This window comes from Trichosurus vulpecula, chromosome 7, assembly GCF_011100635.1.
Source record: "Trichosurus vulpecula isolate mTriVul1 chromosome 7, mTriVul1.pri, whole genome shotgun sequence".
Taxonomy (NCBI): domain Eukaryota; kingdom Metazoa; phylum Chordata; class Mammalia; order Diprotodontia; family Phalangeridae; genus Trichosurus; species Trichosurus vulpecula.
Window position 1 is genome coordinate 41,180,076 of NC_050579.1, and position 22,207 is coordinate 41,202,282.

General features: G+C 46.2%; 1 pseudogene; it reads left to right on the forward strand.

Moving 5' to 3' along the window:
• Window positions 1-6,845: 6,845 nt before the first annotated feature.
• Window positions 6,846-9,063, forward strand: LOC118857483 (annotated as a pseudogene).
• Window positions 9,064-22,207: the final 13,144 nt, after the last annotated feature.

The following is a 22,207-nucleotide window of genomic DNA, read 5'->3' on the forward strand; positions in this document are numbered from 1 at the left end:
ACGGGGGAAATTGTTCTCCTCCCTACTTCAAGGGAAAATTACAAGAATTTGTTTGAATGATATTTGAGTTATCTGGGAAAAAATATCACTATGGAAAAGGAGGCTACACTATGATGATTGAATTGCCATAAAAAATAAAGTTTCATTTCTAAAACCTGGCAACTGCATTTCTTGTGTGTGTGTGTGAGTGAGCATGTTATGCATGCATGTGTGTGTGTGTGTGTGTGTGTGTGTGTGTGTATGGAGAGAATAAATCACTCAGTGTGGGAGGGTACTGAGATGAAGGGGTAGAGGGGAGAGCAAGGCACTAGGAGAATAAAGAAGTGTATTGGTGCCATTTTGGCTGGACTAAAGCTGTCTCAGTTTCACGGCAGCCCAGCTATGACGGGGATAAAAGTCATACTGCCAAAGGGGTCTATTATATAGAGATATTAAGAAATCCTTCCCTAGACTTTGTGAAAAAAATTTAAAAGTCATAAAGTGAAATGATGACAGATAAGAGCTGTGTTCCACTTGGTTGTGAAATTTTGTTATGCCCTCAGGATCCTGTATCCTATTTACTGAAACAGGAGGCAGTTTTTCATCAAGTGTTTGACTTATTTAATTATTCTGGGAAATTCTCATTTCTGAGTTACCTTAAGATCAGCCTTAAATTAAAGTCAGCTCACCACGTTAGAGTAAATGGGCTTTTGGTTTTAGAATTTGCTCTTCCAAAGCTAAGTAGAATGAGGTCAATCAAAAGTCATCAGTCAGCAAATATTTGTTTTACTCCTATACAGGGTACTAGGGATCCACATGGTAAAATGTGACAGTCCCTGCTCTCAAGGAGTTTACATTCTACCAGGGATACATATGTTTACCAGTGAACAAAAGCAAGGCCTTTTGGAAGAAATAGCCCTTGAGCTGAGGCTTGGAAGAAGCCAAGGGTTCCAAGAAATGGAGCTGAAGGAAGCCACTTTTGGCATGAGGGGAGAGGGCATCCTGTGCAAAGATGTAGAAGTGGGAGATGGTTATACACGGGGAACAAGTAAACCAGTTTTGCTGGAGGGTAGAGTATATGACATGTACGTGCAGTATATACATCATATGTGATCAGCCAGGAAAAGTAAGTTTGAGACCAGAATTTGACAGACTTTAGTTATAAAGATGTTTATGTTTATCCTAAAGGCAATGGGAAGCCATTGCAACTTCTTGAGCCTAAGGGTAACATGGCTAGGCCTGCAATGTAGGAATATCATTATGGAAACTGTGGGGAGGGGAGTGGGGAGAATCAACATTTACAAAACACCTACTTTTGCCAGGTACTATTCTAAATGCTTTTCCAAATATCCCACTGGTGGTATTTATAATCTACCCCTGCATGGAGACTTCATTGGAGATGGAAGAGACTTGAGGCAGAGACACCAGTTAGGCCAACTATTTCAGTAATCCAGAAGTAATGAGGTGGTCATAGTGTGAGTAGAGGGAAGAGTACAGATGGGAGAATTGTGAAGGAAATGTAATCAAGATATGACAATATTGAATGAGAGAAGTTATTGTTATACTTGTCCTTCATTCTCAAAGAGGACCGTGACTTCAGGTAAATGATGACATGACTTCAGTTGACTTTGATTTGAGTGAGGGAGGGCTGGAATGAAAGAGACTTAAGAGTCAAGAGTCATTCTTCAGTCATGAACTTAGTGACTAGAAAAATGGTGGTGTACTCCAAAGAAGTAAAGGAGTTAGGAAGAAGGGAGGGCTCAGGGAGATGATGATGAGATCTGTCTTCAACATGTCAAGTTTGAGGTGCCTATGGGACATCTGAATGTAAATGGCCAGTGGGCAGAGTTGGAGATATGGTACTTGTTTCAACAATCTGACTAGCAGCTGTTGTGGGGTGAGAGGGTGTGAAAGACCAACACAAGCCCAACAACAAGCACACTAGCTGCAAAAGCCCAGGTTCTTTTGATCTGCTTTACTAAGGAAAGCAATGTTAAGGGGTTGACAAGTTTACTTTAATTCAGCATACAAATACCACTCACTTAGTTCAGGGGAAAAAAGCCAGCACCCTGAACTTCAGAGCAAATACAAACAAATTACAAACATCGACAGACAGACCAAATACAATTCATAGTTACCAACATCTAGGTTCAGCACAGGAGCTCATAACAAGGGCTGGCCCAGTCACACACCACCATGGCTGTGGGTAAGAGCTCCAAAAAATAGAAAGCAAATCCCTGGTTTTATATCTTTTTCAAGGTCAAGGGTGAGTCACACATGGCGACTCACCCACATGACCTAAAATTGTCACAAAGAGGCAACTTAAACCCACATGGTCTAAAAGCCTCTGATGTCCCAAAAGTCACTCAAACTCATGTGTAAAATAGGCCCTCCCCTGAGGCAAGGAGGTCATCAAGGACTCTCAATCTAATCAAGGAAACAAAGGCCAAACTCTTCAAGGGCACTTGGTTGAATTGAGTCCTAAGAGTCCCTTTTGTTTAGCAACACAGTACTGAATCTCAGAAAAGAGATAAGAGGATGTAAAATGGAGGTCAGGAACAGGCTGCCCTGTTCCCTAAATTTATCCTTTACCCCTATCTTTTGGTCCTGATTGAGTATTTTTCTCCATTCTACCACACATGCATGTGCGCACACACACACACATACACACACACACACACACACACAGAGTCCCCAGTATAAGGGTGAGGATGGACATGTTTTCAGAGGCAGGAATGTACTAAGTGCTAACAACCTGCTGTCAATAATATTTCACTTGAGGGCTACAGTACATGGAAATTGAGACTCCCCAGACCCTGGTCCCTCACAGGGCCTTTCAAGCTCAGAGTATTCCAGTCACTACTTTTTTTTTCTCTTTCCCCACACAGACTCTGGATCTATCATCTAATAATAGACCGAGTAATCACAGGGTGGCTCCGGGTTGGACTAGATGGTCTTAGACATCCCTTCCAATCCCTTCTATGAGTTCCTATGCTTGGGGTAGATTGCCTATCAGAAAGTATCCCTGTGAGAAAAAAAATGGTGTATCTTTGTGAACATGCATTTTCCTTATTTTTATTACTAGAGGCAATATAGCATCATGGATAGGGAACTGGCCTTGGAGCAGGGAAGATGACAAGTCCCTTAATCCCTCAGAGTTATAGTAGGATAGATTTAGAACTATAAAGGACCATAAAGGCCTTTAGGTCTGACTCCTTCCCTCCCCCATCCCCCCGCCATTTTAATTTGTTTGTTTGTTAATGGTTTTCAACATTTACTTCCATAAGATTTTGAGTTCTAAATTTTCTTTCCCTCCTCCCCGCTCCTCCCCAAGATGGTGTACAATCTGATATGGGCTCTACATATACATTCATATTAAACATATTTCACATTAGTCATATTGTAAAGAAAAATTAGAACCTATGGGAGAAACCATGAGAAAGAAGAAAAAAAAATGAAACAAAAAAGAAAGCAAATAGTATACTTTGATCCGCATTCAGACTTCATAGTTCTTTTTCTAGGTATGGACAGCACATGGAGTCTTTCAGAGTTGTCTCAGACTCTTGCATCGCTGTGAAGAGCTAAGTCTATAAAATTTAGTTATTGCATGATGTTCCTATTACTGTGTACAGTGTACTCCTGATTCAGCTCACTTCACTCAGCATCAGTTCATGTAAGTCTTTCTTACTTGACTTATTTAATTATTTTGGGAAATTTTCATTCCTGAGCAACCTTAAGACCAGCCTTAAATTAAGTCAGTTCACCATGTCAGAGTAAATGGGCTATTGGTTTTAGAATTTGGTCTTTCAAAGCTGAGAGGAATGAGACCAATCAAAAATCACCTGAAGTCTACTTGACTCCTTTTTGCAGATGAAGAAACTGAGGAACAAAGTGGCAGCTCTCTATAAGTTGCAGGCAAGCTACCAATCAGCAATAGTTGAATCTCATCTGAGATTCCCTGGAACAATTAACTTACGAGTGCCATCTCTATCTGTACGTTTATCAATAGGGACATTAGATTGCTGATTCCATCTGAATGAAATGATAGAGTTAGATTTAGAAGATACAGATGAAGGAGTTATGGTCCAAAGGTGAGAAATGTCTTCCCCAAGATCTCATATAAGGGACTGAGCTGGGATTTGAAGCCAGGTCTCCTGATTCTAAATCTATTGCTCTTGCCAGTAAATCAGTATCATCAATCTTTGGGTTGAGTCCTTTTACTTACTATAATGATGTCAGGGCATTTGGAGGATGGGGATGAGGTAGCAAGAACAAGAGAATGAGACCCAGCAAAATAAACCTTTTGAGTCTTATTAGTTGGCTGGGGAAGTTGATGGAACTGATTATAAACATACTGAAGATAACCTGTCTGAAGGATGGGAAGTTGGAAAGAGTCAGGGTCCCACCAGGTGGTATTCTGGCACCCATGTGCCCTGACTATTCTGCTCTCTCTCCCAAACATCTGCACATCCAAACCAGGCCACAAGGAGAGACCTAGCAGGGCACAATTGTCAGGCAACTTTCCCCCAAACACTCAAGACAAGGAACAAACACTTTAAGGTTTTTTGAATCATAGAATCTAAAACCTGGAAGGGACCTTAGAGTTCTTCTCTCTCCAAGTTACCCTATTGTCCTTGGGGAAGTCATGTATCCCAATGCCCTGCAACCCTTATCCCTAGAACCACCCATGCCATCTTTTTCCAAGTCCTCAGATGCCCAATTTGTGCTCATTCAGAAAGACAGGAGTTAAGAACGCCACCATCTCCAAGTACTTGTAGCCAAGTTGAACCATCATCCGATTTTAGCCACTAGGAAGAAAACCTCATTCATTCATTTAGCAAGAACATATGCTTTCTGTATGCCCAAACCTGTGTTAGGTGTTGCTAGGGCTAGAGGAGAATTAGAAGCCAGGAGAATTTCTATTCCTGTTGGAAGCATCATAGAATCACAGAATCACATGCACAGTTGGAAAAGACTTGAATGGTACACACACCTAGAAAAAAACACCTCTCTATGCAATACCACGCAAATTATCAATCAGTAAACAACTATTTATGAAGAACCTACCATATACCAGGTCTAAGTGGCAGCAATACAAGGATAAAGCTAAAGTTAAAGCAATTATCTTCCCTCCAAGGGATCACATGCTAGAGAAGGAGGCAATGGGTATATATATGGAAAGATTGAGGGGTACAGGGTCACACACTCTGGGTCACACACTCTGCCCTGTGTATCCTTGATACTCTTTTTAGGTAAAGACAGATATCTGTTGAATTAATCTATCAGACATGTGAACTAGATGTGAATAAAGACTGGTTAGCTCCTGCCTATCAACCAGAAATATGTTATGATTGTTTGAGGGACTTAGTAATACCCTGTGGGGCTTGTATAAACAGAGGAAGTTAGTTTGAAATTAGGAATTCTGAACCTTAGTGGTGGAAGCCTCTAGCCAAGTCCCTAAGAAGGCATTTCTTAGGGAGTAAGGGAGGGGAAAATACTGGTCTCCTTCCCAACTACCTCTTCCACCTTGGCCAGAAGAGAATGTTTTAAACTTCCAGAGGTTAAAGGATTAGGCCTTTTCATTGGTGTTCCAACAGAGTCCCTGGAAAAACAATGAGTGGTGGCAGTGTCTTTATTGGGAGCTGAGGATAGATAGGATGCGATGAGGAACAGCAACTCAAGGCTCTACAAGAAACCCATCAGAAAAACTATACCATAACTAAGGGAAACATGTTTAGCAAAAAAGGACATTCAGGATGTGTGAATGACCATGTTGGCTCCATGGGCTCTCAAGTTTGAGCCCACATTCCCCTGGATTCTGTAGGTACTTGTAGGAGAGTGTGTCAGAGTCTTTTCAGAGAAGGACTTTTCTGCCAATTGTTATAACTCTCTCGCCTTAGTAAATACTGTTTTCTAAAAGCTAATTAAGTCTGGCTGATTCATTGATATCTATTAACAGTCAGGAGGGAAACACACCAATGGGAGCTTATGAAGCCTTGGAAAGTTAACCTCTCCCAGTCTCTTAAGGATACCCCCAAGAACTCTGAGGGAAGATTTAGCAGCCAAACTTTCGGTGTCGGTGTGAATGTAGTTTGTGGAGAGACCTCCAGAACCTACATGTGCTAAACATATAAATATATATAAAACATAGTTATAGGGACTGGGTCTGTGATTTCATTGCTACAGGGAACTTCCAGACGAGAAACCTCCCTCCACCAATGCAGGCTGTCTCTGCAGTTGGTAGTTTAAAAGGGCTGACCTGTGTAGCATCCCATAGCCAGTGTAGGCCTGAGGCAAGACTGAAAGCCAAGTCTTTCTGACTCCAAAGCTAGCTCCCAATCTACTATGCCATGTGAAAATAAATTCAACGTAATTCATGGGGAGAGGAGGGGCAGTGCTGAATAACTAGCACCCAAGACAACCGGGAAAAATCTCATGTAGGTAGAGGGGTGTGAGCTTGGTATTTCCCAGGCTCAGAGCCTACAGGGATGTCAGAGGACATCAAATCTAACTCCTTCCCTTTAAAGCAAAGGAGAGGTCTCAGCCTCCGCCAGCAAAGGGCTGCTTCTCCCCACACTCTCCTCTGTCACCAATGTTGCCTGGATCTCTACCCTGTGTCATCTACCACCATGATGGTGAAACTAAAAGCCAAAGTGAGCAAAAGAAAATGGCTCCTTTCCCAAAGGAGACAGAAGAAAGTGAGGATGAAGACATGCAAGAAGATGAAGAAAGCAATAGAAAAGAGGTTTGGTCCCTCAGAAGAAGAGTGAGAAGGCTGTGGCTATATCAGATAAAAAGGTACCACCAGCTGAGAAAGCCTTTGTTGCCCCAAGAAAGCCTTCATGATTCTTGGTAAGAAGGTAGCCATGGATCTTGATAAGAAAACGGCTAATCCAGCCAAAGCTGTCATCACACCAGGCAAGAAGGGAGCCACTCCAGCTAAAGTAGCGGCTCTCCCAACCAAAAGGGAAGGGTTGCTAGGTGGGAGGAATGCCAAGAATGTCAAGATAGCCAGAAAAGAAGACAATGAATCTGAAGAAGAGGACAATGCAGATGAGGATGAAGAATAAGAGCCATCCAAAGCCGTAAAAATGGGAGTAGCTCTAACCAAATGTGACTCCGGAAATGATGGAGATGAAGAAGATGAGGACTCTGAAGAAGAATCCATGGATTCCTATTAAAGGGAAGGCTACTTCTGTGAAAGATGTCCATGCACAAGCTGAGCAAGCTAAGGAATCAGATGAGGAGGAGGAAGAGGAGGAGGAGGAAGAAGAAGAAGAAGATGAAAATGAAGAGGAGGAAGAACAGGAAGTGCCCATCAAAGAAACACCAGTCAAATGGCAAATGGACCCTAAAGCCAAAACACAGGAATTAGAAGCTGAAGGACCTACAAATTTCAATCTCTTTGTAGAGGGAGAAATGAAACCAGGGATGCAGAAATCCCAAACCAAAATTCCCAAGGCAAGACCACCTGGAATGAATTCGCAGACCCAAGCATTCTTTAAGTCAAGGAGGCAAAGATTTATTATGCTTTAAGTAAATAAAGTGGGCAAGAGTTCCTAGGGAACCTGCAACCAGACAGGGCTACAGGGAAAGTTTAAGTACAAGATTTAGGGATGAAACCTGTCAATTAGGTGTGTTGGGGTGGGATTAGGGAGTGGTCAGGGCGTGATTAAGGGTTGGTCAGTTCTTAAAGGAACATGCACTTTTTGTATCTACTACGCAGGTATCTTACCCAGAGTTCACTAGGAAATAGCCCAAAGTGGGGCTACCCGGGGGTGTGGAACGTCACTAAGTCACCAAAAGTTCAGGGCTAGCTGGGAATGTCGAGGTGGACTCCATCACGCATCTTGTTAGACAAGATTAATGTAAGGCAGTATATATTTGACTATGTCTAGGATATATGTTAGACTCAGTGTTTAGTCAGTTAGCAGCATCCTGAATCAATCTATAATTGGGCATAGCTGCTTACTGAGGAAGCAGCAGAGATAATTTTGGGGCACACTGCCCTTTAGCTAGAGAGAGGCTACCTGGGAAAGAATATGTTTGAGAATTAGATGTGTTCTGAAATTGGAATTCTGCCACAGGCACAGGCACCCAAACAGAGGCTAAGGGGAAATGTGATGTTAGAATTAGGGTCCAAGCACAAGCACCACATCATCTTCACTGGTAACAAAAGCACTTCTGACCTAAAAACTGACATTGAGGACTTCTTTGTGAAAAAAGGACCTTAGAGATGTGGGTGTCTGCATTGATGCCACCAAGAAGTTTGGCTATATGGAATTGGAATCAGCCGAAGACATGGGAATGGCTCTGGAACTGAGCAGTTAAACTGGAAGAGGCAAAAGTAAACAGAAAAAAATGAGATTTAAGGGTGCTCTTCATCAAGAATCTGCCTTATAAAGTAATTGAGAGAGAACTCAAGGAAAGTTTGAAGATGTTATTGAGGTCTGCACTGGTCTGCACCAAGGATGGACACCCACAGGAATTACCTGTTAAATTTAAGACAAAAGCAGACATGGACAAGACCTTGAAAGAGAAATAGGGGACTGAGATTGATGGTCAAATATTCATTCTGGATAGCACAGAGGAGAAAAGTCAAGGTCAAGAGAGTTCAAGAGTTGGGAAGAATAATTCCTGGAGTGGGAATAACAGCCAGGTGTCCCAGCAGACTCAAAGACAATGGTGCTGAATAACCCATACCTTCAGTGCCACTGGAGAAAGTCCTCAGGAAGTATTTGAGGAGACATTGATCAGCTTGTCCCAGAGCAACCAAGGCTCACCTGAAAGGTACCTACCTGTTCGTTGAATTTGCCTTTGTGGAAGATGCAAAAGAAGCTTTGAAGTCTTATAGCAATCTAGAAATTGAAGGCAGAACTCTCAAGCTAGAGCTAAAGGGACAGGAGACAACCAATGCAGCCCCAAGAAGCTAGACCTTTGTTCATCAAATGTGTGTCCAAAGACATGACAAAAGAAACACTGAAAGATTCTTTTCATGGCCCTTTTGGTGCCATAATTGTTACAAACATGGAGACAGGGTTTGGTTTTGTGGTCTTTCAGCTCAGAAGTTACTTAAAGCTGTGAAAGGAATTGAAATGTTTTTGTACAAAAAAAGCCAATGCAACAAAAATTAGGAGGGAAGCAGAAAATTGGGAGAAAATCTTTGCAACTAGTATCTCTGATAAAGGCCTCATTTCTAAAATATACAGGGAACTGAGCCAAATATATAGGAACATAAACCATTCCCAATTGAAAAATGGTCAAAGGATATGAACAGGCAGTTTTCAGAGGAAGAAATTAAAGCTATCTATAGGCATATGAAAAAATGCTCTGGATCACTACTGATTAGAGAAATGCAAATCAAAACAACTCTTAGATACCACATCTCTCCTGTCAGATTGGCTAAAATAACAAAACAGGAAAATGATAAATGCTGGAAAGGATGTGAGGAAATTGGAACATTGTTACATGGCTGGTGGAGTTGTGAGCTGATCCAGCCATTTTGGAGAGCAATTAGGAACTATGCCCAAAGGGCTATAAAAATACCCTTTGACCCAGCATTACCACTTCTAGGATTGTATCCCAAAGAAATCACACAAGCAGGAAAAGGACCCATATGTACAAGGATATTTATAGCGGCTCTTTTTGTGGTAGCCAAGAATTGGAAATCAAAGGGATGCCCGTCAATTGGGGAATGGCTGAACAAGCTGTGGTATATGAAAGTAATGGAATACTATTGTGCCATAAGAAATGGGGATGATACGGACTTCGTAACAACCTGGAAAAACCTACACAACATAATGCTGAGTGAGCGGAGCAGAGCCAGGAGAACATTTTACACAACCACAGATATATGGACTCCATGAGGACCAACCCTGACATACTTCGCTCTTCTCAGCAACGTAAGGTGCAAGGACAACACCAGGGGACTCACGATGGAGAATGCTATCTTCATCCAGAGACAGAACTGTGAAGTTTGAATACAGATTGAGGCGCACTACATGCTTGCCTTTTTTGCTTCTCTTTTGTTTTTGTTTTTGGGTTTTTTTTTGTTTCTGTCTCTTCTTTCTCATGATTCATTCCATTGGTCATAATTCTTCTCCACAACTTGACTAGTGTATAAATTAATTAAATGCGAAGTTATACATGGTAGTTATATGAGATTCCGTGCCATCTTGGGGAGGGAGGGGGGAGGGAGGGGAGAAAAACTGGAACTCAAAACTATGTAGAACCGTGTGTGGTAAACTAAAAATAAATAAATAAATTTATTTTTAAAAAAAGCTGTGAAAGAAGTCAGGGAAAATGGTAAGATTGATGAAAACAAAGTAACCTTGGACTGGGCCAACTCCAATGTCTTTGGAGAATAAAGTACTGGTCGTGGTGGTGGTTGTGAGTTCAGTGGCTGAGAAAGTAGTAAAGGAACCCAAGACAGCCCTGGTGGCAGAGGCGGAGGAAACTTGGGAAGTTTGTAAGGATGATTTCTAAGGAGGCTGAAGAGGGAGAAACAACAAGCCAATGAGGAAAAAAGGTGAAGTTTGAATAGCTTCTCCATTTTCTTTTCTTCTGCTATTTGAATGGATTCTAAGGATTTTATCCTATTATCTAATCATTGGCAGAGCCTTCTTAGGAAATTCTAAGACAAACATGAAGTCCAGAGGTCTTCTTGGGAAAACTGGGATGACGTTTCAAGAGAGAGAATAGTTGGTTTTGACTGGACAAATGCTCCATATAAACTTTTTGCAGAGATGGGTGATAGATATGGAAGTTAATGTTTTTGTCTATGAGTTGTCTAGAGCATATAATGTTATACCCCATATACAAAACCATTTTTCCTACAAATATCTGTAGTAGATTTTTGTTTCATTTTTATGCCTGTTTCTGACTGTAAATAAAAAAGGCAAATGTTTTCTCATGGCTCCTGTTTCAGCAGCCTGTCTCAGCACACGTTAAAAGGGCCTAACCTGGAGAGAAAAAAAATAAAATGAGAGACAACCCACTACCTCCTAAAGCAACTAGTTTCATTGTTGAAAGTAATGCTGGCTCTGACTCATTGTTCCCAAGCCCTGCTTGCTAATTAGTGTTGGGAGAGGCTTCACCCAGTCTGCAGCTTTTGACTCACCTATTATCAATCATGTAGCCAATTCCACCCCCCCACCTCCCCATCTATCACATACCTCCTACCTTGGGGAAGAGCTGAGATGAAATGGCCTGCCCCCTTTTCTGAGGTGGACTTCTTTGAATTGTCTCAATCTCATTACAAAAGCTATCAATAAAACTGCCTCCATCTTGAATCCCTTGCTGGTCTCTAGTGATCAGTTTGGATGGCTACCTTGATATATCTTAATAAACTCCTTTTAATTCTCTTTGTTCTGAGTTTTGCCTCATAAATCAGGGTAAAAACCCGAACAAATAATTTCTTTTTTATACATTAATTAATTTTTTTTTAGTTTATAACACTCAGTTCCACCAGTTTTTGAGTTCCAAATTTTCTCCTCCTTCCTCTCCTCCCCACCCAAAACGGCATATAATTTAATATAGGTTCACAAAAAGTTGTAAAAAATTATAACCAATGAAATGAACCATGAGAAAGTTGTAACAAAACCTAAAATAAAATAAAATAAAATTTTTAAAAAGAGAGAGAAAATAGTTTTCTTCAGTCTGCATTCAGATTCCATAATTCTTTCTCTGGATGTGGATAGCCTTTTCCATCATGAGTCTTTTGGAGCTGTCTTAGAACCTTTCATTGTTGAGAAGAGCCAAGTCTATCAAAGTTAGTCATCACAGAAGCAATGTGTCTGTGCTTGTGCACAATATTCTCCTGGTTCTGCTCAGTTCACTCAGCATCAGATCATATAAGACTCTCCAGTTTCTTATGAAGTCCATCTGCTCCTCATTTCTTACAGCACAATAGTATTCCATTACATTCATATACCACAGTTTGTTTAGCCATTCCCCAACTGATGGGCATCCCCTTGATTTCCAACTCTTTGCCACCACAAAAAGAGCTGCTATAAATATTTTTGTATATACGGGTCCTTTTTCCCCTTGTATGATCTCTTTGGGAGACAGGCCTAGAAGTGGTATTAGAATTTCCTTTTAATGGCATATTTGTATAGCTCTCATCATTATGGAGTTAATTGGGGGGGGTCATTTGTTTTGTTTTGTTTTTCCCTGACATCAAATTAAAATTGTAATTTCCACCCACTGCTCATGGTTCTGTCCCCTGAGACCAAACAGAAAATGACTATTCCCCTTTCAGGGGGAACAGATATCAAATGCCCAAAGACAACAATCTTATTCTCCTTGAGTTGAGTCTTATCCAGGCTACACAGAAAATGAACATTTATTAAGCATCTACCATGTGCCAGGCACTGCGTTAAGCATTTTAAAATATCTCTTATGATTCTTGGAATAACCCTGTGATGTAGGTGCTGTTATTTGCCAATTTTATATTTGAGGAAACTGAGGCAGACAGAGGTTAAGTGACTTGCCCAGGAAGTGTGTAAGACTGGACTCTAGGCCAAGTGCTCCATCCATTATTCCACTGAGCCCCCCCCCACCCAGTTCCTTTAACACCTCTTTGTATGTCACCTATTCATTTTTCTTATTGCTCTTCTCTATACCTTCTCTACCTTATCAGTGACATTACTAAACCATTGTTCCTAGAAATGAGCCCAATATTGCAGAGGTATTCTAAACAGTCCAGGGTTTCTTCAGCAGGACTCATCTCCTTATTCCTGGAAGTGATGCTTCTTTCAACGCAATTTAAGATTCTTAGACTATGGTTTTTAGATAAGACTAATGGACATGGAGCAGCTAAATAATATCAGAAGGTAGTCCTCAGGAGCTCATGCTCCTCCTACTCCTCTTCTTCTTCCTCTTCCTCCTCCTCCTCTTCCTCAACTCCTGCCAATCCAATACTGAGTACATCCAGACTCCTTCTAGTTCCCTTAGCAGCAAGTACAACTTTGTGGAATTTTAGTATTTAAAAAAGGAAAGGGGTGGGGAAGAAGCTTTTGTTCCCAGGCAATTTGCTAATAGAGTTTTAATTGTAAGAGGTAGATCACCATTAGAGACAGTGTATTTTGGCATTAAGGAGCATAATCATTTAACAAGCTTGTTTATATTCACAAAGCACATACTTAGGAGCATAATAGAGGAAGTTAGAACTATAATAGGGAGATCAGAAAGATTAAGTTTAGATACACACAAATAAACTCTGCCCAATCTGCAAGAGCTCTTTGAAGAGAAGGCTGAGTCAGAGATTACACTGATGATAGTGCTTGGTCTTAAGCAAGTGAAAACTTCCTGGAGGAGAGAGAGATGGGCCATGGACCATGAATTTATGAGAGAGGGAAACAGAGACAGAGAGGCAGAAACAGAGACACAGAGATAGAGAGATAGAAAGAGAGAGAGACAGAGAGAGATGCCGCGTTCCCCCTAGGCCTCTTCCTGGGCCGGGGGTCGCGGGCAGTCCTCCCCGGGGGACCTCTTCTGCTCCTACACCGAGCCTTCGGTCGTCACCGGCCGGCCTGGCCTCCACCCAGACCGGAATTCACCAGACAGAACGCCAGAGGATCTCGCTCACGGTCTTTATAGGTACATCTTCCACGGCGACTGCTCGACTCCGCTCGACTCTGCTCACTTCCCCTATCCCCGTACATTATATAACCTATTGCAGCCAATCCAGTGGCGAGAGCTATAACATTGCCTTATATGGACGGGCTTCATCCTAAGCCGGCACCGCCCAGCGATATACCCGGAAAAGCGTTATACCCGGAAAGCTGTAGTCCCTGCCCCACCCTCCACCCAGCCCTAAGCGGCGTCCCACCCCCACCCAAATCCCAACAATTCACCCCTTAAACTAAAATTAAAAGGAAGAAGGGGAAACATAGGGCAGTGCTCACAAAGCGGAATCAAGATCCAACCAACCTGAGGGGTCCTCCCCCACACCTACGGCCCGCAGGGCGCGGTAACCAACCCGCTGGCGGCGAGAAAGCAGGGAGATGCGGGCGCAAAGAACGCGGACCGCAATAAGCAGGGCGAGGAAGGCCGCCGCAGCAGCCAGGTAGGGCCACCAGGAGAACCACGGACCTGAAAGCCAAGAAGGCCACCAGGAGGAGAGGTTGGGCGGGACCCATGGGGAGACCCTAGTGCCATTGATGGCCTGGTACTCCCGCCGAAGGTTGTGCAGCGTGTCCCAAAAATCCTCATCCCAGGTCCCGGTCAGGGCCCGGGAAAGGTTGCGGCTGAGCTCGGCCGCGATAGAGGAGTTAGAATAAGGGGCATTCGTCACACAGAGGCCTTAAGCGATGCCCGTGGTATGTAGGATGCCGAACTCACGGCAGAAGTCCTCGAAGGCCTTTGCGACATAGGCAGGGCCATTGTCCGTCTTGATCTCCGTAGGAACGCCGATGTGTGCGAACGCCTGGTAGAGGTGAGCAATAACACAGCGGGCCGTCTCCCCAGGCTGAAAGGAGGCGCTGACAAATCCCGAAAACGTGTCCACTGAGACGTGGAGAACCCGGGAGCCAGTGTGCGTCATGTCCATCTGCCAGAGAGCGTTAGAACTGTCCCCTCTGGGGTTGCGAGCTCTTTCCGGGATGCGGGGCTGAAAGGGGGCGCAAGAGGCACAAGCTTTGACAATGTCTCTGGCCTGCTGTCGAGATATTCCGTACAGATGACGGAGAGATCGGGCGGAGAGGTGCCAACGGGAATGGGCCAATTGGGCCGGATCTTCGGAAACCTCATCCGCGACAGCAAGGAAAGTCTCAGGCGGCGACCGGAGGGCGGCGTCCACAACAGCATTCCCCGAATAGATGGGGCCCGCGGTCGTCCGGTGAGAGTGGACATGGAGGAGGTAAACGCGGGCCGAACGAGTCTGCAGAGCCTGTTGGACCTGTGAAAAGAGTGGGTGGAGCGGTACACCGGGAGAAATAAAGGAGTCTGGGAGGCCAGAAACAAGCTCCACGGCATATTTGCTATCTGAAATCACATTAATAGGCGTATCAGGGAACAACTGGAGCGCCTGAAGGATCGCCCACAACTCACTGGGCTGCACCGAGGGATATGGAGAGCACAGTCGCAGGCACTGTTGTAAATGGGGGATATACAGCGCCACTCTGTGGTCCTTAGAAGCATCGGTAAAAATCTGGGGCCCCTGTACCGGTTGCGGGCTCACCGGGGACGGGGCGAGGGAGATGGGGAAAAGGGGGATGGTCTCCAAGAGTTTGGGCAAAGGGCCGCCGCCCACCGGGACGTCAAGCAGTGTCACCGCCCACGCCCAGGACGCCTGCATCAGTTCAGGAAGGACGGGAACAAGGTACGGTGCGTCCAGGGTGGGCACACAGCCTAGCAACGCTAGGCAGCGACGCCGGGCTGCTATTACAAGGCGAGCCAAAGCGTCCAAGCGCCCCTCCAGCGAGGAGGCCGCGCCTGAAACATAGATCCACTCAATTACTCCATGGGCCTGATACAAGGCACCCCATGGTAATAGGCCGTCTTGCAGGGGCCTAAAATAAACTGTCTTATTTGGCTCATATCGTGTCAGCGTGGACGTGGCTCGAGCAATGATGCGATGCAGTGCATCGCGGGCTGCAGGGGTCCAAGCTCGAGGAGATTTAAGGTCCGTGGGTCCTCTGAGAAGGTCATAAAGGGGTTGCATATCCCCGGGGGGAATAGGAAGATAAGAGCGGACCCACTGCACCGAGCCCACAAGTTTTTGAAAATCATTAAGAGTCTTGCAGCGCGCCTCCTGTAGCACAGGAAAGGGGCGCCGCACGGAGGTCTCCCCCACCACCGAGCCAAGATACTTAGCCGGGACCGTAAGCTGGACCTTCTCAGGATCCAGGAACAGGCCCGCACGGTGTAGCGTCCTCCGAACATCTCTCAAGCAAGGGTCCAACAATTGCTGAGTAGGCGCCGCCACCAGGATATCATCCATATAATGAAGAAGGAGAGCTGAAGGGTGGTCCCGACGGACCGGTTCCAGCACCCCGTCCACATGTCTCTGGCACAGCGTAGGGCTGTTGGCCATTCCCTGCGGGAGAACCTTGAACTCGAACCGCCTGTGGGGACGAGAAACATTAGTAGATGGCAGAGAGAACGCAAACTTGGGGGTGTCTTTCGGGTGGAGGGGAATGGAGAAAAAGCAGTCCTTTATGTCCACCACGGCCAAAGGCCATCCAGCCGGAATGGCCGTGGGAGAAGGAAGCCCGGGCTGGAGCTTCCCCATTGGTAACATAATACGGTTGATGGCCCGCAAGTCCACCAGGAGTCTCCAGCGGCCTTTTCCACCGCGTTTTTTAATGACAAAGGCAGGAGAATTGTAAGGGCTAGTGGAGGGCCTAATTTGGCCCTGAAGGAGCAGACCCTGGACAATCTCCTCCATTACGACGAGCTTTTGCAACGGGAGGGGCCACTGGTCTACCCACACTGGCGTGGTAGATGTCCAAGTGATTCGGGGTGTGGGGGTGCCCGTGTCACGATCAGTGGCCCTCAAGAGTTTAAAGTATCCGGGCCGGACAAAGTAACCTCGAGCTGTGCAAGGATGTCACGACCCCATAGTGCATAGGTGAGACCGGGAACGCACAAAGGGCTAAACTGGCCCTCAAGCGCGTCCCGTCTCCAAGTCATAGGCCTGGCGGCCTCCCATGCCTCCACTACTCCTCCCACTCTCTTTACTGGCTTGCCAGCTCGTCGGCGTGGAATTTGAGGAGGCCACTGGTTGCGGGGCAGCGCGGAGCGATCGGCTCCCGTGTCTACGAGACCCCGCACTGGCTGTCCCTCCACCAGGAGGATCATCATGGGGCGGTCCATTGTGATCTTCTCCATCCAAAGGCAAGAATCAGCCTCTGTGTCCTGGAACGGCACTGCCTGAGCGAGGACCTCACCTGGGAAAATATCAACTAGAATAGGGTGTGGGTTAACTACCAGTAACGGGTCACCGGGGGCCAGCACCTGGGTGGGAACGGTATAGCGAGACTGAAAAGGGTTCCCCGTGGCCAGGAGCACTCCTGCTGGCCCTTGGACCGGGATTTCTATTGCCCCCCACGAGGGAAGGGTGGTTGAGTCTCGGGCCGTAAGGACTGGACCCGGGGGGGGGCGAGTTGCCCGCTTTCTCGGCCCCCCGTGCTCGTTTCCCGACTCCTGGGTGGGGTTCCTTTGGTCGGAGCGGCAAAATTTCGCCATATGGCCAGGCTTTCCGCAGCGGAAGCAATTTGGGGTGCCTCGTCCCGACCCGCAGCTTTGTGGACACTGGGCCCGAAAGTGACCCAGCTGACCACATTTAAAGCACCGACGGTCGGATCCGGAGTCCCGGGAGACCGCGAGGCGGTTCAAAGCCCTTACCAGGGCGTCATTTCTCGCGGCCTCCTCTTTCAAGCGATCCCTCCGGTCCCGTTCTATGGCCGTCGCCAAGACTTCCATGGGACAGGGAGGAGCGAGGGACATCACCTTTTCTATCATTTGGTCCGGGGTGGCGTCGGGGGCAAGGCCGCCAGAGCTGTCTTCGCCTCCCCCCGGAACCCCTCTCGGAGGATCTGCTTAATGATGAGTTCCCGGCCCGGCCCTGCAAACGTGCTGTCCACGTATCTCCGCACTCGCGTGGCAAACTCAAGTGCGCTCTCCCCTGGCTTCTGGCGCATATCGGCCAGGCCAGCTGGGGTTCCTGCAGAGGTACGCCCCAGCCTTTGCCATGCCTGTTGATGCACTACCCGCACATCCTCCAGCTCCTGGTTACTAAAAGTGGCCTGTACCCGGGGATCACTGTATTGTCCCCAGCCCAACAACAGATCTACCCGCCCCGGGGGCCCCCCGGTGCGCGCTTGGAGCGCTCTAGCCTCCGATTCTTTGATAGCCTGGAACGCCGTGTAGTCCACAGGGCTCAGGACCCCCAACGCGAGGTCATCGAAATCACGCGGGGTCCAGACTGTGGAGACAGTCATATTAGAAAGAAGGCGCTGTGCCAACGGGGAAGCGGGGCCATTCTCCTGCACCGCCTGCTTAAATTCCCTAATGGTCTTCAGCGGCAGGGGCTGAAAAACTCGGGTACCATTATCCAGAAATAATGGAAATGCCTCAGAGATTTCTGAGTCCACCACCTCTCCGGACCACATAGCTTCGCGGATCGCGCGAGGTATCAGAGGAAGGTACCCGCCTGATCTATCCCCCGGGCTGAGCCGCTCATAGCGGCTTTCGCTTTCGCCGTCAGAGTGGGGAAAAGAGGAAGTAGATCTGCGTTCCTGTTCTGGAGGGCGGGGCAGTGGGCGGCCCTCTGGCACACCACCCCTCCCCTCGCACCTCCCTTCCCCGCAGGAGGGAACCGCCCGCGACTCCTCCCTCGGCCGGAAACCGGCGCCATCTTTGCTGGGTGCGCCCACCGCTCCAAAAAGTCGAACTGCGCCTGAAGCGTGGTAGCAGTTCTCCGAGACTAGTCTTTTCATCTCTAAAAGGGGCCATTGTCCTGTATGTTCCGCCTGAGGCCGCTCATTTCCCGCCTCCCGCATATCCTCCCAAGGGTACAACGGGGGAGCAGAGGCCGCGGGCCTTGGCCCAGTTACCACCACCTCAGTCAGATCAGTCTCCCCTCCCGGGCCCCCACCGAGCGGCCGGGTCTCCGTCTGAGTCTCTGCCGTGCTGGTGTCCGGAGGAGGCCTGGGGTCGAGCAACCCCTTAATGGCGGCCATCAAGCCAAAGTCCTCCGGAAGAAGAAAACCCGGGCACTGTTTTTGATAAGACAGCATTTGCTGCTGTAAGACCGGAAAACGGTCCGGCTGAAACCCCGAGTGTATGAGCCACGGAGCCACCACCAGCAACTTTTCCACGAGCCGCTTTAGCTGCTCCGTGGAGGCGGACAACCCCCGTTTAGACAAAGCAGTTCTGACCTGTAAAGTTAATAAGTCCCGATCCTCTGGCCGCAGCAAAGGGAGGCTGCGCGCTTGCCCCATCTCCGGGCCTTTCCCCCGTGACCTGCACGGAGAAGCTGTCTGGTCCGCCCTAGTCGGGCTAGTCCCCCCTATCACCGGGGCTCTTCCGGAACTCTGCAACGGTCCAGCCGTCCTAGGCCGGTCCCTGTTCGGGCGCCAACCTGCCGCGTTCCCCCTAGGCCTCTTCCTGGGCCGGGGTCGCGGCAGTCCTCCCCGGGGGACCTCTTCTGCTCCTACACCGAGCCTTCGGTCGTCACCGGCCGGCCTGGCCTCCACCCAGACCGGAATTCACCAGACAGAACGCCAGAGGATCTCGCTCACGGTCTTTATAGGTACATCTTCCACGGCGACTGCTCGACTCCGCTCGACTCTGCTCACTTCCCCTATCCCCGTACATTATATAACCTATTGCAGCCAATCCAGTGGCGAGAGCTATAACATTGCCTTATATGACGGCTTCATCCTAAGCCGGCACCGCCCAGCGATATACCGGAAAAGCGTTATACCCGGAAAGCTGTAGTCCCTGCCCCACCCTCCACCCAGCCCTAAGCGGCGTCCCACCCCCACCCAAATCCCAACAGAGAGAGACAGAAAGAGACGGAGACAGAGAGAGAGAGAGAGAGAGAGAGAGAGAGAGAGAGGTATATTTGACATTGGAGATTTCTAGAACAACCAGCACTTTTACACCTAGAGAAACATATAAATGCTATCACAATGCCTAGCATAATAGGTCCTTAATAAATAGGACCTTCAATCTAGTTCTGAAAGGGAAGGCAGGGTACTCTACCGATTTTTCAGATAAGGAAAACAAGGCACAAGAAACTAAAGTAAGTGATTTGCCCAAGGTCACACAACTATGAAGTAACAGAAGTGGGATTTGAATGGAGGTTCTCTGACTTCAGGACTTTTTTCCACTGTACCATATCACCTCCTCTGTTATTACCCTGCTGCTTGTTGACTGAACTGAGAATTTGTACCTAGCAAACACTAGTGACCTTCTTGCCCCTGGAACTATGACCAGGCCCCTGTTCCCTTGTGGCTGATCATCACTCCACTCTGGAACTTTGATCCAGAACCACATATTGCCAATAGAGTTTCAATCAGCACCAACTGTACCCAGTGTCAATAACAGGTCTGCCGTAATCTTTTTTTTTTCTTTCTGACCAGTTGTTCAACCCCTTTATTGTCTCTAGGAAGAGAGCTCTCAAAGCTGTTTCTGCTGATGTTTTGGTCACATTTGCTTCCACTGCATGTGCATGATCCAAACAGGCCTCCACCCTGGTGTAACACACTTCTCCTGAAGATCTCTTAAGTTTCCTTAGTCTGGAGAAATGTCTCACCTTGACCTTTTCTTGGCTCTGCCCCTCCAAAACTGGATTTGAGGCATTATTTTAAAGTTGTTCAGAGGGAAATGTTGAGAGAGTTTAGCTGGGTAGCTGCCTCTAATTCATCATATTGGTTCCAGCCTCACTACTTTCTAAATTTGCAGTACAAATGAACCTCTATCCAAGGACTCAAGTCTCCTGGAACTGCCTCATCCATGAGGAAACTTGGCTCCTTAGGGTCAGAGATGATCTTTACCCAAATTCTAATTGTCTAACTCCTTCCTCCTGTTATCATCAGCTCTAGAGGATTCAACTACCATCTCCACGTAGTTAATTTCCATATCCATGTCAAGCCTTAATCTCCATCATGAGTTTCAGTTCTGCATCAGCAGCTGCCCATTGGACATTTCAAAGGGGTGTCTTGGAGACACCAAAATTTCCAAACCAGAACTTATCTTGTCCCCAAAGCTCAGCTCTCTTCCAAACCCCCTTATTATTACCAAGAGTGCCCACCATCCTTTCAGTCATCCAGATTCTAAACTTAAGCATTATCCTCAACTCCTCTCTTTCACTCACTCCACATGACCAATAAAAGTTGCCAGATCTTAGGATTTCAGTTTTCAAAACAGTGTTCGAAAATGTCCCCTTCTCTCCGCTCACACAGCCACCACTTTAGTTCAATCCCTCATCACTTCTTTCTTGGGCCTCTGAACTAGTCTGCTAATTAGTCTCCCTGCCTCAAGGCTTTCTCTATTCCAATCCAATCTCTAAACAGCTGCCAAAATGATTTTCCTCATGCATATCTTATTATGCCACCCTCTCCTACTCAACAAACTCCAGTGACTCCCTAATCCTTCTAGGATTCAACATAAAATCCTTTCATAACCAACCTACCTTTGCAGCCTTCTTACCCATTACTCCTCTCTGAGAGAGAACTCTGTGATCCCAAGTACTTGCTGTTCCTCACATACCATACTCCATCTCCCATCTCCACACCTGCAGTGTATTCCCTCCTAATTTCTACTTCTTAGAATCCCTGGTGGGGATTGAAGAACCAAATCAAGTACCATTTTCTTCTTCATGAAGCTTTTTCTAGTCCTTGCCCATACCACCACCCAATTACCAGAACACTCCCTACCTCAATAGTCCCGTATTAATTTTGAATGCATTCTCTATATAATCATGTTATGATAGTTATGATATGGTGTGATGTAATATGATATGATGTACTAATAATATTATGGGATGTGATATGATATGATAGAATATGGTAGGGTATGATATGATGTGATGTGAAGGGATATGATACCATATGACACAACATAATATAAATCTTGTCCTCCCTACATCAGAATGCAATTTCCTTGAGGGCAGAAGTTATTTCACTTTTTTCTTTGTATCCACTAAGTTTGGTGCTTGGCACATCATAAGAACTTAATAAATGCTTGTTCATTGATTCACTGAATGATTGTCACTGTTTCTTGCTGCCCTCTTCTCATCCATTTATGTCTTTCCCTTCCAGACTTTTTTCCATACAATCTATACCATAAAGTTGCAATTTCTAGGATTTATAACAAATAAAGAATGAATAAATGCATCCAGAAATGTATGATTGGGAAAAGAAAATGGGCTGTTAACATGACAATAGCAAGGGGTCAATGCACCTACTAACAAGTATTTATCAAGTGCCATAGACTGTGCTAAGCTCTGGGGATACAAGCAAAAACAGTCTCTGTGCTTGAGGGGCTTAATTCTACTGGATCAACCATTGTGGAGACTGTGTGTTCTACTGATATCCCTGTGGTGTCAAGTGAGCATGCTGAAGCCCAGCATATTGGGTCGATACCCTGTGATGAACTCAGAGAAAGGCACAGATAAAAATTGCACAGAATGAGAAGGTACCTATGTATTGTTACCTTCATCACTGAAGGCAACACCTACACCCATTAGATCACCCATTCATATGAATAATTATAA